The 13990-nt window shown below is 44.8% G+C and overlaps 1 protein-coding gene across 2 annotated transcripts in view; it reads right to left on the bottom strand.

Annotated features, from left to right (window-relative positions):
• Nucleotides 1-12519, bottom strand: part of ATP10B (ATPase phospholipid transporting 10B (putative)) — a 358643-nt gene extending 346124 nt beyond the window's left edge. Inside the window, exon 1 of one of the 2 annotated variants that reach the window (XM_061151886.1) lies at nt 12287-12519. The gene's annotated coding sequence lies outside the window, so the exon portion shown is untranslated. The remainder of the gene's footprint in view (nt 1-12286) is intronic. The other variant, XM_061151889.1, reaches the window with a different exon arrangement.
• Between the last annotated feature and the right edge of the window lie 1471 nt (nt 12520-13990).

Genomic DNA, 13990 nt, shown 5'->3' on the forward strand with positions numbered 1-13990 from the left:
TATGTTTATCTATGAGATATTTTTCTGTGGTGGGGACAGCAGACAGAGCAGCAGGGGTGATGAGTGATGGCTGGGCTTGGGCTGGAGCCACATGGGTCACTGACTGGGAGGTTGGCAGATGAAGAGCAGTGTCATGAGACACGGCTTGGAAAAAGTCCTTAGCATGAGATGCAAAAGCAGACTGGACTCAAGAGAAAGACAGGCATTGCTCTCATGGCAGAAAAGGAAGAATTTAACATCGTACCATCAACCAGTGGCATTATCCTGGTCTGGGGGATGAAAGTGAAAGTGTTAATCACTCAGTCATGTCTGACTCTTTGCAACCCTATGGACTGTAGCCCGCCAGGCTCCTCTGTCCACGGGATTTCCCAGGCAAGGATACTGGAGTGAGTAGTCAAGTCTGGGGGATAGATTCTGATATTAATGGAAACATTTACACTACCATATGTAAAATAGATAGCCACTAGGAATTTGCTGTATTACTGGGGGGGAACTCAAACCAGGGGTCTGTGACAACCTCGAGAGGTGGGGTGGGGTGAGAGGGAGGTTCAAGTGGGATGGGACAAATGTGTACCTAAGGCTGATTCATGTTGATGTATGGCAGAAACCAAATCAACATTGTAAAGCAATTATCCTTCCATCAAAAATAAATAAATCTAAAAAAGAGAAAGAACTGGCTCAATCCACCCCCCCACCACCACTTTGTTAATAGGTACTTAACCTTAGAAACCTGAGTTTCCTAATCTGTAAAGTGATGTTCACACTATTTAACTCATTAGGTTGATGAGTGAGTAAAGGGAAATGGTACACATAAAGGGGTCAGTATAATGCCTGGGACACTGTAGAAATCTTCTTACTAGATGTAGGCAGAGCTGAGCAAAATGAAAGCAGTGTTATGCTACTGCAGAAAATAACTAATTTGTGCAAGATCACATGGATAGTAAAAGGTCATGATGTCTAAGATTTAACTAGATTTCCCAACTCCTTCCTGCCTTTACTCCTTTTAACAGCCCAGCTCTACAAGCACCACTTTCGAGGGATGACACTTTCTTTTTTCTTTCTTTTTTTTTTTTGGATGACACCTTCTTGACAGGCAGCCACCGTGCAGCCCACTGTTTTGTCTGCTTTTGTAAACAACACAATTCACAGGCCGGTCCTCAGGCTAAGATGCCAATTATTGAGTTACCTTACAGCACTGAAAACATGCTTTATAATTGATCCAATTCGGCTTGCTTTTAAACCAGGCTGAAAAGTGAACAAAAAAGGACAGAAAAGTTAGAATAGCTCAGAAGGTTTACTGTTCAAAAGGATAGGTACTGAGGGGGACTGGCAGAGACAGAAACTCGACTCTCATTCTTTTCCACTGTGATATTCCAGTGACTACAGAGTTATGAACCCCAGGTGGCACAGTGGAAAAGAACCTGCCTGCCAATGCAGGATATGCAAGAGATATGGGTTTGATCCCTGGGTTGGGAAGATCCTTTGGAGTAGGAAATGGAATCCTGCTCCAATATTCTTGCCTGGAAGATTTTGTAGACAGAAGAGCCCAGTGGGCTACAGTCCATGGGATTGCAAAGAGCCAGACATGACTGAGGGCATACACATACACAGATATGGGGAGAAAGCCAACCAGAGTAGTTAAGGTGCTCAACTGTGTCTGGAGAAGATGCAGCAAAGAGAGCAGGCTCCTGGCCCAGGGAAACCAGGTGAGGCGGGTTTGTCTACATCCCCCATGGGGTTGGTCCAGCAGGACTGGTTTTGCCATAGCTAATGGGGAATGTGTTACCACAGCATCTCAGAGAGGGTGACTCAGACAGGAGGAGGCTGGGCTGAGGAGCACAGAGGTGAAGAACACGTGTTCAGTCACACAGGTTTGGGGGCACATCCTGATGGCACCATTCAGTTGGGTGCCCTTGACCAAGGCATTCCCTAGATGTCATCTTCCGCTTCCCTAAAATAGGATAATACTGGAGCCTACTTGAGAGTATTGTTAAGATTCCGTGAACTCTTACATACTCAATGAAAGGCAGCTGTTAATTATTAATGACAGTCATGACTTGGGAGGCAGCTGGGAGCCAGGCATACTCAGGGCTGGCAGCGGAAGGAGGAGGACTTCCCAGGATCTCAGGCTCTCGCACTGTATACTGGGACCCTGCCGAAGCAAGTCCTCACCCAGGGGGAACAAACCCATACATAACTCCAATATCCAACTGGGTACCATGGTCAAAAGGGCATAAGGGCTGGCATCTGTCTTTGACCAGCCCAGGACAGAACCCTGGACTGTTTCTTCTGGCCACTTATGACAACACAGATGCTAACTCAAGAGACTGTGTAGCAACAGATTTCAGCCAGCCAGCACAGAACAATGTTATCACAGAGCTAGAAGGAGGCCCCTTACTGACCAGGTCAGTACGCTGTCTTAGGGAAGAGGAATGTCATTGATTGCTTTTAATGAGCAAACTTATCACCTCAAGGCCAGTGTGGCCGCCTGCCCACAGACCAAATCTTGAAGAGAGGAGAGAATTCTGGTTGGTTTGATGATGGCCTAGAGGCAGAGCTTAAGACATCTGTAACAAGACACTTCACTCACCATCCTAAAGATGACGTAAGTAGCTACATGTATGGAGAGAATGTAGGTTGCGTTTTGGAGTATGAATTCCTATCAAACTGAGTTCCCAGAGGAATGTGTGTTTCTTTTACGGTTTACTGAGGAAATAGGACATAGCAAAGGGGAGGCTTGGGATGAACACAGTTGGGGGTTCAAATCCTGATTTTAGCTGTGTGACCTGACTCTTCATCAGTTTCTACACACACAGGATGGAAGTGAGAGGATGTCACTCACAGAAGGGCTGACGGAAAAGCAGCTACAACAGCAACTTTGAGAAGACATTTCATACCAAGCACCATTTCAGCCTGTTATATGTATTCACTTAAACAATGCCCACAACATCTAAGGGAAAAGTTTAGTAATATCTCCATTTATAGATGGAGAATGTGAAACACAGTGTTTGAGAAACTTACCTAAGGTCACACAGCTAGCAACTGACTGAGCCAGGCTCCTGAAGCCACAAGCCCACACCTTCCACACTGAGGAATACACACGCTTTACCAAGAGGAAAATGCTTCCATCTGTGTGGAGTATGAAGTAGTAGTTAATGAATATTGACTATTCTGATTTTATCATTAACTCGTAGCATAGTACATAGTATTTACAAATTCTCCTCAAGAAAGAATATCCATAGAACATTTTTCTAAATTTTGGTAAACAAGATGTATGAGAAATGGTGAAATAAACCTGCATCATTTCAATTAAACCTTCACTGGCATCACCTCTTTGGATGACACCCTGTGAGGATGGCAGGCCCGGGAAGGTTGCACCGTGTATAAAGATCCCCAAGTAGTATGGCTGAGTAGACAGCAAGTTACCTGGTACGTAAGTGCCTGTGCTCTTGAGTCAACGAGCATGTGTTCAAATTTGGGTTCCATCACTCCCTTGTACCCTCTGAGTCTCACATTTCCCATTTTCAAAAGTGTGAATAGTCAGCATCAACATGAAATGAGAACATCTAAAGAATCCTTTAAACAGTCCCTAAGTTCTCAGTTAAAGTCCACTGCAGTATTGCTATTATCCCCCTGCCCCCATGGTCCAAGAAGTCAGGAGAAAGTCCAAGTCCCAATTTCTGGATACTTAATGTCATTCTCCTTCCATTACACAATTTTGCATATGGACATCTTTCTCCTCAGAAGATTCTCAGGACTCTGGCTTCACTCCTAATTCAAGCATCTATTTTCTTTTGAAAAAGTCATATTTTAAAGTCTGGAAATGAAGAATTGCACAAGTGAGTAGAACAAGATAAGGAGTGCATTAAAAAATAGAATCACAGAACAACCTGAGGATCAGAAATAAAATCGGCAGTCCCTTAAATCAAGTGGGGCCAGGGCTGATGCCAGAAAGGCTTACCACACATTACAATGAAGAACACAGAAGAGCAAGATGGGACCCATAAAACCACCAGCGTGTGAAATACTGCCAAGGGCTGTGTGCCTGCCAAGGAGGAAGTTGTCACCAGGCTGGAGTCTAATGCAACTCTCTGCAAAGCAAATCGTCTGGGTGTTAATTAAAGTGTGTAAGTCGATTCTTGAGGTAGCTGCCTGGGAGAAGGAATCCTGTAGAGAAGTCTTTTCCTCTCACAGATTTCTTTTGGAACTGTGGATTTTATGCAAGCAAAAATCTCCAAAACAAACACACCTCCCCGTGTATTCTCTGCTCCTCCTTGCTGGCAGGCCCAGGTACTTGTAAAGCAAGAGATTTATGGCACTGGTTTCTACATCACTGTCCTCCAGAATCCATTACAACCTCATGGGCAGCTATTCCCATGCCATTTTATAGGGGAAAAGCATGAGATGTGGAGACAGTAAGGGATGTGCCCACAGTGGCAGAGAGCGATAGAGCCCATAGAAACACTTCAGACACCATGATCCTAGGGATGGACCTCTTCCCATCCAGCAAATGAATGGACACTCCAAAATGGCAAAAGGCACGTGAACAAAGGTTGGTGGCCCATTTGAATGAAAGGCTTGATGAAGCAGGGCGGGAAGCATACACTCTCAGCTTTCTGAAATGTCATTGTCCCTACAAGTACCCCAGGCAGAGCCAAGGTCAATACCCATGTCTAGAAGACGGCTGGGCTGTCACAGGCAGTGAGTGCTGCTTATCAAGACTGGCCAGCAGAGCCGTTTCTGTTTCAAATACCTTGCTGTTTCTCAGGGAATGAAATTCACTTGATGCCATTTAGCCTTTTTCCCTTCTTTATTCCAAGAATGCCCCTTGAACACTTGAAAGCTCGGATGCTATTATACTTCACCTTCTAGACCAAGACATTTGCATCCATATGGGAGATTGAGTCGAGGTGTTGGATAAGGAGGCGGCAAAGATATCTCCTGATCCCTTGTATTATTTATTCACTCAACAAACATTAACTCAGGCCCTGTTACTAGGAGACCTAAACCCTGGGGACCCAGTAGTGTCCAGCAGGCAGAAGACACGCAAGGTCCCTACCCTCATGGAGTTCTGTTGGGGAGACAGACGACAAACAAAGGAACCAACTTGCAGATTGACATCAGTGTAATGACTGTAATCAGCACGATAAGGGAGTGTACTCGGGGATGGCAGTGGCCAGTCTACTTGCCATCCTGGTATCTAGGAGGCCCTCTTAAACAGGCCAATCTGAGCTGCAGCCTTACTGAAGGGAGAGCTCCCATTACAGGAAGGGCCCAGGGGGATGTGTTCCAAGGATGGGGAAAAACCACAGGTCCTGAGGAGGGAACGTACAGAGGCAGCCAGTGTTGCTGGCTCACCTCGAACTGAGGGGCCATATAATAGGTGAGGTTTGGAAATAGGGAATGGTTGGCCACATGAGAGATGTGGTAAATTGTTTGGGGGTGGGGGGTGTTAGGTTTAATTCTAAGTGGCCACAAGGCACTGGCTCTCAAACGCATTCCTGTCCTCTGGTGTTTTAAGGACCAGCTCCATTGTTCAGCTGTAGCCTCTGAATCCTTAATGACACTGACCTTTGAGATTACATATTCCTGACAGTAGGCTCTTAACAGTCTCCAAATCCACAAGACGGGGCTATTGAGGCCTGAGAAGTAGAGATTCGGGTCTAAATTAATTCCTGAACATGGCAACAGGAGATGGAGGCTATCCGAGGGAGAAAGCCCCTTTGCAGCCTCTGCCCAGTTGGTTGCACCTCATCTCTGTTCGCTTTGAATCTGAAAGACCTTCAGCTAAATATGACCTCATGGATAGAAGTCAAGAGCATGTATTCATTTCAGCAAACCCTGGTTTGGCTCAGGTAACCTTCCTGATGCTCAGCCTCCTCACCACCAATTGTAGATAATAATCCACACCTGCTGCACAGACTGCACCAAGATGAAAAGTCTTCACCATCATGCTTTGTAAATCATAAACTCTCAGTAAGCTCTTACCCTATTTTTATTCATCACCATCAAAAACTCCATTCTCTCACTCTCACTCTTCCTCACACAATGTACTTCTTTCAAAAGGCTGCACAATGGTTTGGTAAGCTTTCGGAGAAAGGTCCTGAAATATTACAGGTAATAACCAATGCCAGTATATTATGGACTCTCTGTACAGGTAATTCATTCCAAGCTCTAGACCGCAAAGGCAGAGGTTGTCTGCCCATCAGTGCATGAAAAAAGCCGAGGCTACATCGAACAACCATTGTTACCATCTGCAGTTGCCCTCATGACCCAGTCAGCTGCATGTACGGGACCTTCCATTGTGAGCAAAGAGCTCCCCAAGCAAAGCAATGAGGTTCCATGGGACCCCCAGCTGCAGGTGGTTGGTGGTAGGCATGGGGGCAAAACCCAGAATACAAAGGATGAAGCCTCTGGAGCAGCCAAAGAGGGTCCCTTGAAAGCAGCATACTAGCTCTGGGCCAGTAAGCGGGAGGGAGCGCTAAGACAAGCCACCCCCGCCCCCGCAGTCTTTGCATCAGCAGGGTCCTTACCTCCTCTCTCCTTGGTGCAGGTTCCACAGCTATGACAGGGGAGTTGGCATACCTTGGGCCCTTCTTGGGTTCCTCTTCTGCAGGGGGAGACTGGGCTGCAACACCTCCAGTTATCCCCTCAAATGGGCATCACAGCCACTGAGAGAGCTTCCTTCTCCTCCTTGGCTGAGCAGGCTGCCTCAACCCCTTCGGAAGCCTGGCCTTCTGTGGCGCACACCTGAGCACAATTCCTCCACCCCGATTCCTCCTCTCCCACATGCTGCAGAGACCTGCTCAGCCCCGCCCTCCCCGGGCCTTGCTGTTCCTCTTCCAAGCCCTGCATCTCCACCCTGCTCTCCAAGGAGCCCTGGCAGGGCTGGTCTAACCGGCTAGGAGCCCAGAGCAAACTCTGGAGAGGCTGCTAGCTGGGGGCTGGTTGGCCTGGTCCCTACCAGCCCGACTCCCACCCCTCCAATTTATTTTGAGAGAACCCCTGGCTTAGTTAGAGCCAGCACTTAGGACTTTGGTCTAGCTGAGGGAAAACGAGAAGTATCCATTTTCTGGTGATTAATTTTTAAACTGTAGGAATATGAAGGTCAAATGTCAAGAGACGGGGCTTCTGTCCTGGCCAAAGAGCTACTTCTCTCTGTCTGAGATTTGGTTAGATCACATCCCTACTTCCAGGACCCAGCTTTTCCCAACTCAGGGGCAGCACCTACCTTTATTCTCAGTAGAAAAGTGAGGGAGAGGGCCTGACAGCCAGGCTGAAATCTGCCCTTCAGGCCAAAATGAGATTTTATTTCTTCCTCTGTGAAGCATTGGGGAGATCAGCAAGGAAAATTTAACAATACACCCCATGTCTGTTATTAAAAAGCACTTCGTCATTCTAGTTAATCACTATTCCACTGAATCCACAGGTGGTTTTAACATAAGGCACTAAATGATCCTTGAAAAAAAGGCATCATTATTCAGGTCCTAAATCTAAGCATTTGGGATTTTATTTCCCTACCTTGGCAAGTATTTTGTCTTTCCAGATGAGAGGTTTGCAGAGTTTAGGATTCATAGGAATTATCCAGGTGTTAAAAATGCAATTTCTGCATGAAATGTTCAGATTCCAGGAAGACTCCGGAATACATACTTAAAAATTTTATCCTGGGTGATTCTGATGTGAGTGGTCTGGCACCTGAACTTGAAGGAATGCAAGTCTAGAAGACACCTAAGTTCTCCTATCCCAGTCTGGAATTTCTTTCAAATTTTTACTTTGTATTGGAGTATAATCGTTTATCAATTTTGTAGTAGTTTCACGTGGATTGCAAAGGGACTCAGCTATATACATACATGGATCTATTCTCACCCAAATTCCCCTCCCGTGCACCAGCCTGGAATTTTTTGGAGGTTTTAAACTCAGCGTTCTCCATTGTTTCTAAATCACTCTTTCATCCCTGCAATGTGGAAGGCCTGGGTTCGATCCCTAGGTTGGGAAGATCCCCTGGAGAAGGGAAAGGTTACCCACCCCAGTATTCTGACCTGGGGAATTCCATGGACTATACAGTTCATGGGGTTGCAAAGAGTCGGACATGACTGAGTGACTTTCTCTTTCACCCCTGTCCTCAGGAATTTTCCAGCTGACTCCAGGCCAAGGAGCTCCCGGCTAGCAGCACAGGCAGATTCTCTGGGGTTAGCATCTGCCTCATTTCACTCATAAATGAGCTTTGTCAGGGGAGAGTGTTAGCCCCAAAGACTTTGCACCTATGCGTGTGTGCATGTTAAGTCGTTTCAGTCACGTCTGACTCTGAGATCCCATGGGCTGTAGTCTGCCAGGCTCCTCTTTCTGTGGGATTTTTTCAGACAACAATACAAGTGTGGGTGGCTATTCCCTTCTCCAGGGGATCTTCCCAACCCAGGGATCCAACATGTGTCTCTTATGTCTCCTGTATTGGCAGGCAGGTTCTTTACTAGCGCCACCTGGTAGGACCTTTGTACCTATAAGAGGCATTAGAGATGACATTGTTGAAGCCTTTATCACACCAGCAAAGACCAAAGACATTAAGCCCTAGTTTGGCCCTTTCACCCCACCAGAGGCCCAGACCTCACAGTACAATCACCTGTCCCAAAGCAAATCCTCCCATGCCAGCCCCACCCCAGGCACACCGTCCTCATAGCACCCCCTCATAGCACTTCTGCAGAAGCCAGGTCCATGGGCCCCACAGTCAGTTCCTCTCCCCGCCCAACAGCCGGCACAATCTGTGCTGCGCGCTAAGCTGCTTCAGCCACGTCTGCCTCTGTGTGATCCTATGGACTGTAGCCGCCAGGCTCCTCTGTCCATGGGATTCTCCAGGCAAGAATACTGGAGTGGGTTGCCATGCCCTCCTCCAGGGGATCGTCCCAGCCTAGGGATCACACCCGTGTTTTCTCGTGCCTCCTGCATTGGCAGATGAGTTCTTTACCACTAGCACCACCTGAGAAGCCCCTTATTTCTTGAATCAAGTTTAGTTTTAGAATGAGATTCTCACATCCCACCTGCTCTCCCAAATGGAGTTTTCATACAGGTAGGTAGATCTCCCCGATGACTGCTTTGTTCATGCCAATCATTTCAACCCTAAAGCAAGAACCACAAGGCTGTTTAATTCAAAACACATTGACTAAGCACCTAATGTGGGCAGCGGCCTGCACTCAGCCCAGCAAGGAGTGCAAAGAGGACAAAAATGTGTGGATGGGGACTTCCTTGGTGGTCCAGTGGTTAAGAATCTGTCTTCCAATGTAGAGGATGAGGGTTTGATCCCTGATCAGAGAACTAAGGTCCCACAGTAGGCGGTGGGCAACAAACCCTGCATGTTGCAACTACTGGGGCTCATGATCCACAACCAGAGAAGTTTGTGCACTGCAACGAGAAGGCCTTATGCTGCAACAAGAGAAGAAGCCCTGTGCTTCAACTAGAGAAGCCCCTGCAGACCACAACTAGAGAAAGCCTGGACGCTGCAACCAAGACCCAGCACAGCCAAAATAAAAAAAGGAAAACACTCAAAATGTGTTGATGATGGTGTTACAGTTATTGGCATCCATTGTCCTACCAGTGAATTGGGCAGAGAGCACAGAATAGGAATCCATTCCTGACAGCGATGTGGGAAGGAGTGTGTGCTTTATTTGTTCAAGTGGAAATGCATTCTTGGGGCTGCCCAATCCCACCCTATCATTAGCTCAATTGATCTCATGTGATACAATATGAAAACTAAATAGAATGTTTTTTTTTTTTTGCCTTGTCAGTGAAGTTCTGTAAGACTTTCTCAGGACTCAGCATATTAAACAGCAGAGACAGTACTTTGCCAACAAAGGTCCATATAGTCAAAGCTATGAGTTTTCCAGTAGTCATGTACAAATGTGAGAGTTGGACCAAAAAGAAGGCTGAACACCAAAGAATTAATGCTTTCAAACTGTGGTGCTGGAGAAGACTCTTGAGGGTCCCTTGGACTGCAAGGAGATCAAACCAATCAATCCTAAGGGAAATCAGTCCTGAATATTCGTTGGAAAGACTGATGCTGAAGCTCCAATACTTTGGCCACCTGATGCGAAGAGCCAAATCATTGGAAAAGACCCTGATGCTGGAAAAGATTGAGGACGGGAGGAGATGAAGGCAACAGAGGATGAGATCGATGGATGGCATCACTGACTCAATAGATGTGAGTTTGAGCAAGCTCTGGGAGAGAGCAAGGGACAGAGGAGCCTGGCATGCTGACGTCCATGGGGTTACAAAGAGTCAGACAAGACTTGGTGACTGAACAACAACAATGACAACAACAAAATCTTCAGACCAAAGGGATGGCACCAGGGTCCAGTAGTTACAAACACAGACTTTGGGTTGGATTCAACCCATTCTTTACCAGCTTCCAGTTACATGTTTGGGCAAAGTGCTGACCTTCCTTCTGGGATAACAGTAGTACTTATATCATAGGGCTATTACCAGGATGATACAAACTAACATCTATAAAGTGCTTTTAACAGCAAAAGTGCTTAAATATCATTATTATTATTCAGGAGATCCTGAATACTGTTAGTATACATTTATTTGCACTATAGAAGACTCATAATGTTTTCTCACCTAAAGACAAATAATCTTGTCCAAACATTTGCTTCATCTGATTTATACTTCTCAACTCTATGTTCAAGGTTCTTTATTATTTTACCCATGCTTTCCTTCATGTATTCATCTAAATTTTCTTTTCTTTTTTTAAAATTGAGGATATACTATGTGCCAAGAACTGATAGGTCCTGAGGATACAACGGGTGAACAGATAGTCATGATTACTGCTCTGAGGAGTTCACAGCCCATTGGCGTACAGGGTATTGATTGAACAATCACACAAAAATGGTGACATTAATATTGTGTTAATTGTTAAGAGGGAACAGTGCTGAGAGCACATGTGTGAGAAGGAATTTGACCTGGCCTGAGGGTTAGATTAGAACTGGGATATGAAGGAAGGATGCGGTTGGCCTCATGGAGTAGGGGTGGCCAGGCAGAATGTTACAGATAGAGAGACGCCATGTGCCAGCTTTTGTTGCAGTAACAAGTGACCTCCGTGTCTCTGTGGCTTACTTGCTTATTTTATAGGTAGGTCATGGTTGACTGCAGTTCTGCCTAGGCTATGATGCTGCTTCTCATTTAGACACTCAAACTGCAGAAACAGTCCCTGTGTGAGACATAGCACTCTTGTAGCATAATGAAAGGTCAAGAGCACTGGTGGAAACGTGCCTTGACTCTGAGGGCCTCTGAGTGGGTGTGACCTTGTCCTGCGTACATTCCTTCGGCCAAAGTACAAAGCCAGTGGGACAGGAATGATGGTCCTCAACACTGGGGACATAGCAGTTGACAGGAGTGTGATCCTCCTATAGGAAAGGGATGGCAATGAAAAACTGCAAAAATAATGTAATTTACTATGTTAAGGCTCTGTAATAGGAAAAAGTCTGGAGGCCTACATGGCTAGTAGTGAGAGAGTTGGCTGGAACAGGAGAGACGAGGGTGGAGTGGCAGGCGGGGCCAAGCCATGCAAAGGAATCTGAACTTTATCCTGTGAGCAATAAAAACACTGATCTTTACCCATTCAATCTCTTTCCTTAGTTGTGAAAAAATACTTTTCCTGTTTTTCTGCTCTCTGAAGTTATACTGTTTATAGAGAAAGTGTCGACATGGCAGATAAAATTTTAAAAATCACCCTTATATTACAACTCAGAGAGAACCGTCATTGATTGATATTTTGTTGAACATATTTCTAGACTTTTAGATGTTATTTTAATATACATAATTTCTACAACAAAAACTGGATCATATTCTTCACCAGTTGTTACAAATATTCTCCAAGTTATTAAATAGTCTCCTTATTGTCTGATCATATGGATGTGCCATAATTTAACCAGTTCTAAACTACTGGACGTATAGGCTTCCCCCCCCCCCCCCCTCAAATTTTCTATTTTATAAAAGTCTCTAAATAACTCTGCAATGGACTTCTTTAGATTTAGCAACAACCATATTATTTCATAGATGTGACATTTTTATCTTAAAGGATATAAGAAATTTAAGACCACTGACACAAGTTGTCAATTGTCCCTCCGGAAAAGTCATAGCAAATCACACACAACAGCAGAACAGGATTTGCCAGCTCTGTTGATAATTATATTGCCAGTTTAATCAGTGAAATTATTTTAATTTTACATCTATTTGATTATTCAGGATGAACCTTATTTTCTATAATTCTCAGTGTTTTCATCAGGGAAGGACTTGCCTGATTGAAATGCTGGGCCTTTTAGATCTTCGGCTTAGAATGCACTCTGCTTCTCTTCAGCAAATTATGACTGCTTCTCACCTTATGACTGCAAGATTTTCTTCTGCTTCCTACAAGAAGTCTTTTCTGATTGCCTCAGTCTCTTTACTGTCGAAGATGCCAGGAAGAATGCAGACAGTTGGTTTTATGTACATGAAAGGATGGTATGTTTCCCATACACCTCATCTCCCCAAATGAAGAGCGTGTTTCCGTAGTTAAATGTGTGCCCTCCTACAGTGACTCACTTTGTCCTCTGCATGCCTTATAGTCCATAAACATTTCTGAATGAATGCCAAGAGAAGTCATAATGGCATAATGGGTGGGTAAATCCTGACCTGATGAATGACTCACTTGTGGAGACTGGCACGTGGCTATATCAATAAAAGATTGTGGACCAAAAGTCATTGTGAATGTCACTCAGAATTTCTTTTTAGATTGTAATTAACACCAATTTTTCAATTTTCACAACAGAGGTTAGCAACAACACATTCTGATTTGATAGAAGCCCAATGACTTAAATCTCTCTTGCTTATATACACACTTTTCCTCCTAGCCAAAGAATTTTTAATCCATTTGATATGTGGCATGATTTCCAGTTAATTTTTAATAGAAATTGGACTTTTCTTTCCTTCCTGTTACAGATTGTGCTAATGTCTTGTCAAGCTAGTCTGACAATGTAAATTGTACCTTCATGCTCTCCTTCTCATGTTACAGAGGGGCCAAGCCTTACAACATGAAAAGGCCATTAGCAGAGCATTGGATTGTGTCCATGGGGAATGTGGAGAAAAGGGCAACCCTTGTTGACATGGTCCTGCTTGCTGGGGTGGTAGATTAAGTGCCTGCAAGTCTCTTAGAGGCCTCATTGGCCTTATGATGATTTATCTCTACACTGGCGTCGTTTGTACCCGTTTTGAAGAAGCAGGGACTAAAGCCTGTCAGTTTTTTGTTCCATCATGTCACTTCTACAACTCATTCTGTTCCACTGAATCCAGAAGTAAATGTAGGAGTATTCTTTCACATAGCTCTACACAGCCCCCTCAGTGACAAGAATGGTTACATGACTGACATCAAATCTACTTGCCTTACCTACCTGCTTCAATATTACTAGATGGTGCTTATAGTATGTGTTATATACTATATAGAATACTATACACATATTATATAGAACTATAGTATGTGTATTACTCATTGAGTAGCTCAATGAGTCCAACTCTTTGCAACTCCAGGGACTGTAGCCCGCCAGGATCCTCTGTCCACGGGATTCTCCAGGCAAGAATACTGGAGTGGGTTGCCATGCCATCCTCTAGGGGATCCACCCCACCCAAGGAGTAAACTCAGGTCTCTTGCATCACAGGTGGTTTCTTCACCACTAGCGCCACTTGGAAGTCCTGAATATCGTATACAGTCTACCATATATTCTCCCTGTTCTCTCCCATCTTGCAAATATCACCGTATGCCTTCAAACAAATAGATGCCCATCTCCTTCTAGAAATAGTGAGATTTTGGTTTTTAATCATTGTTTTCCAAATAAAGCCATGGCACTCCCTGAACAGGTGTTCTTTCCATGAGTTACTTAATTAAAAGAGCTCCCCGAAGGCCATTGAAATACCAGAAGAAGAGACTGAAGAACAGAGATTTAATTTTGAATAAATCCTTTACTAAAAT

The sequence above is a fragment of the Dama dama genome, chromosome 9 (genome assembly GCF_033118175.1).
Source record: "Dama dama isolate Ldn47 chromosome 9, ASM3311817v1, whole genome shotgun sequence".
In the NCBI taxonomy this organism is placed as follows: domain Eukaryota; kingdom Metazoa; phylum Chordata; class Mammalia; order Artiodactyla; family Cervidae; genus Dama; species Dama dama.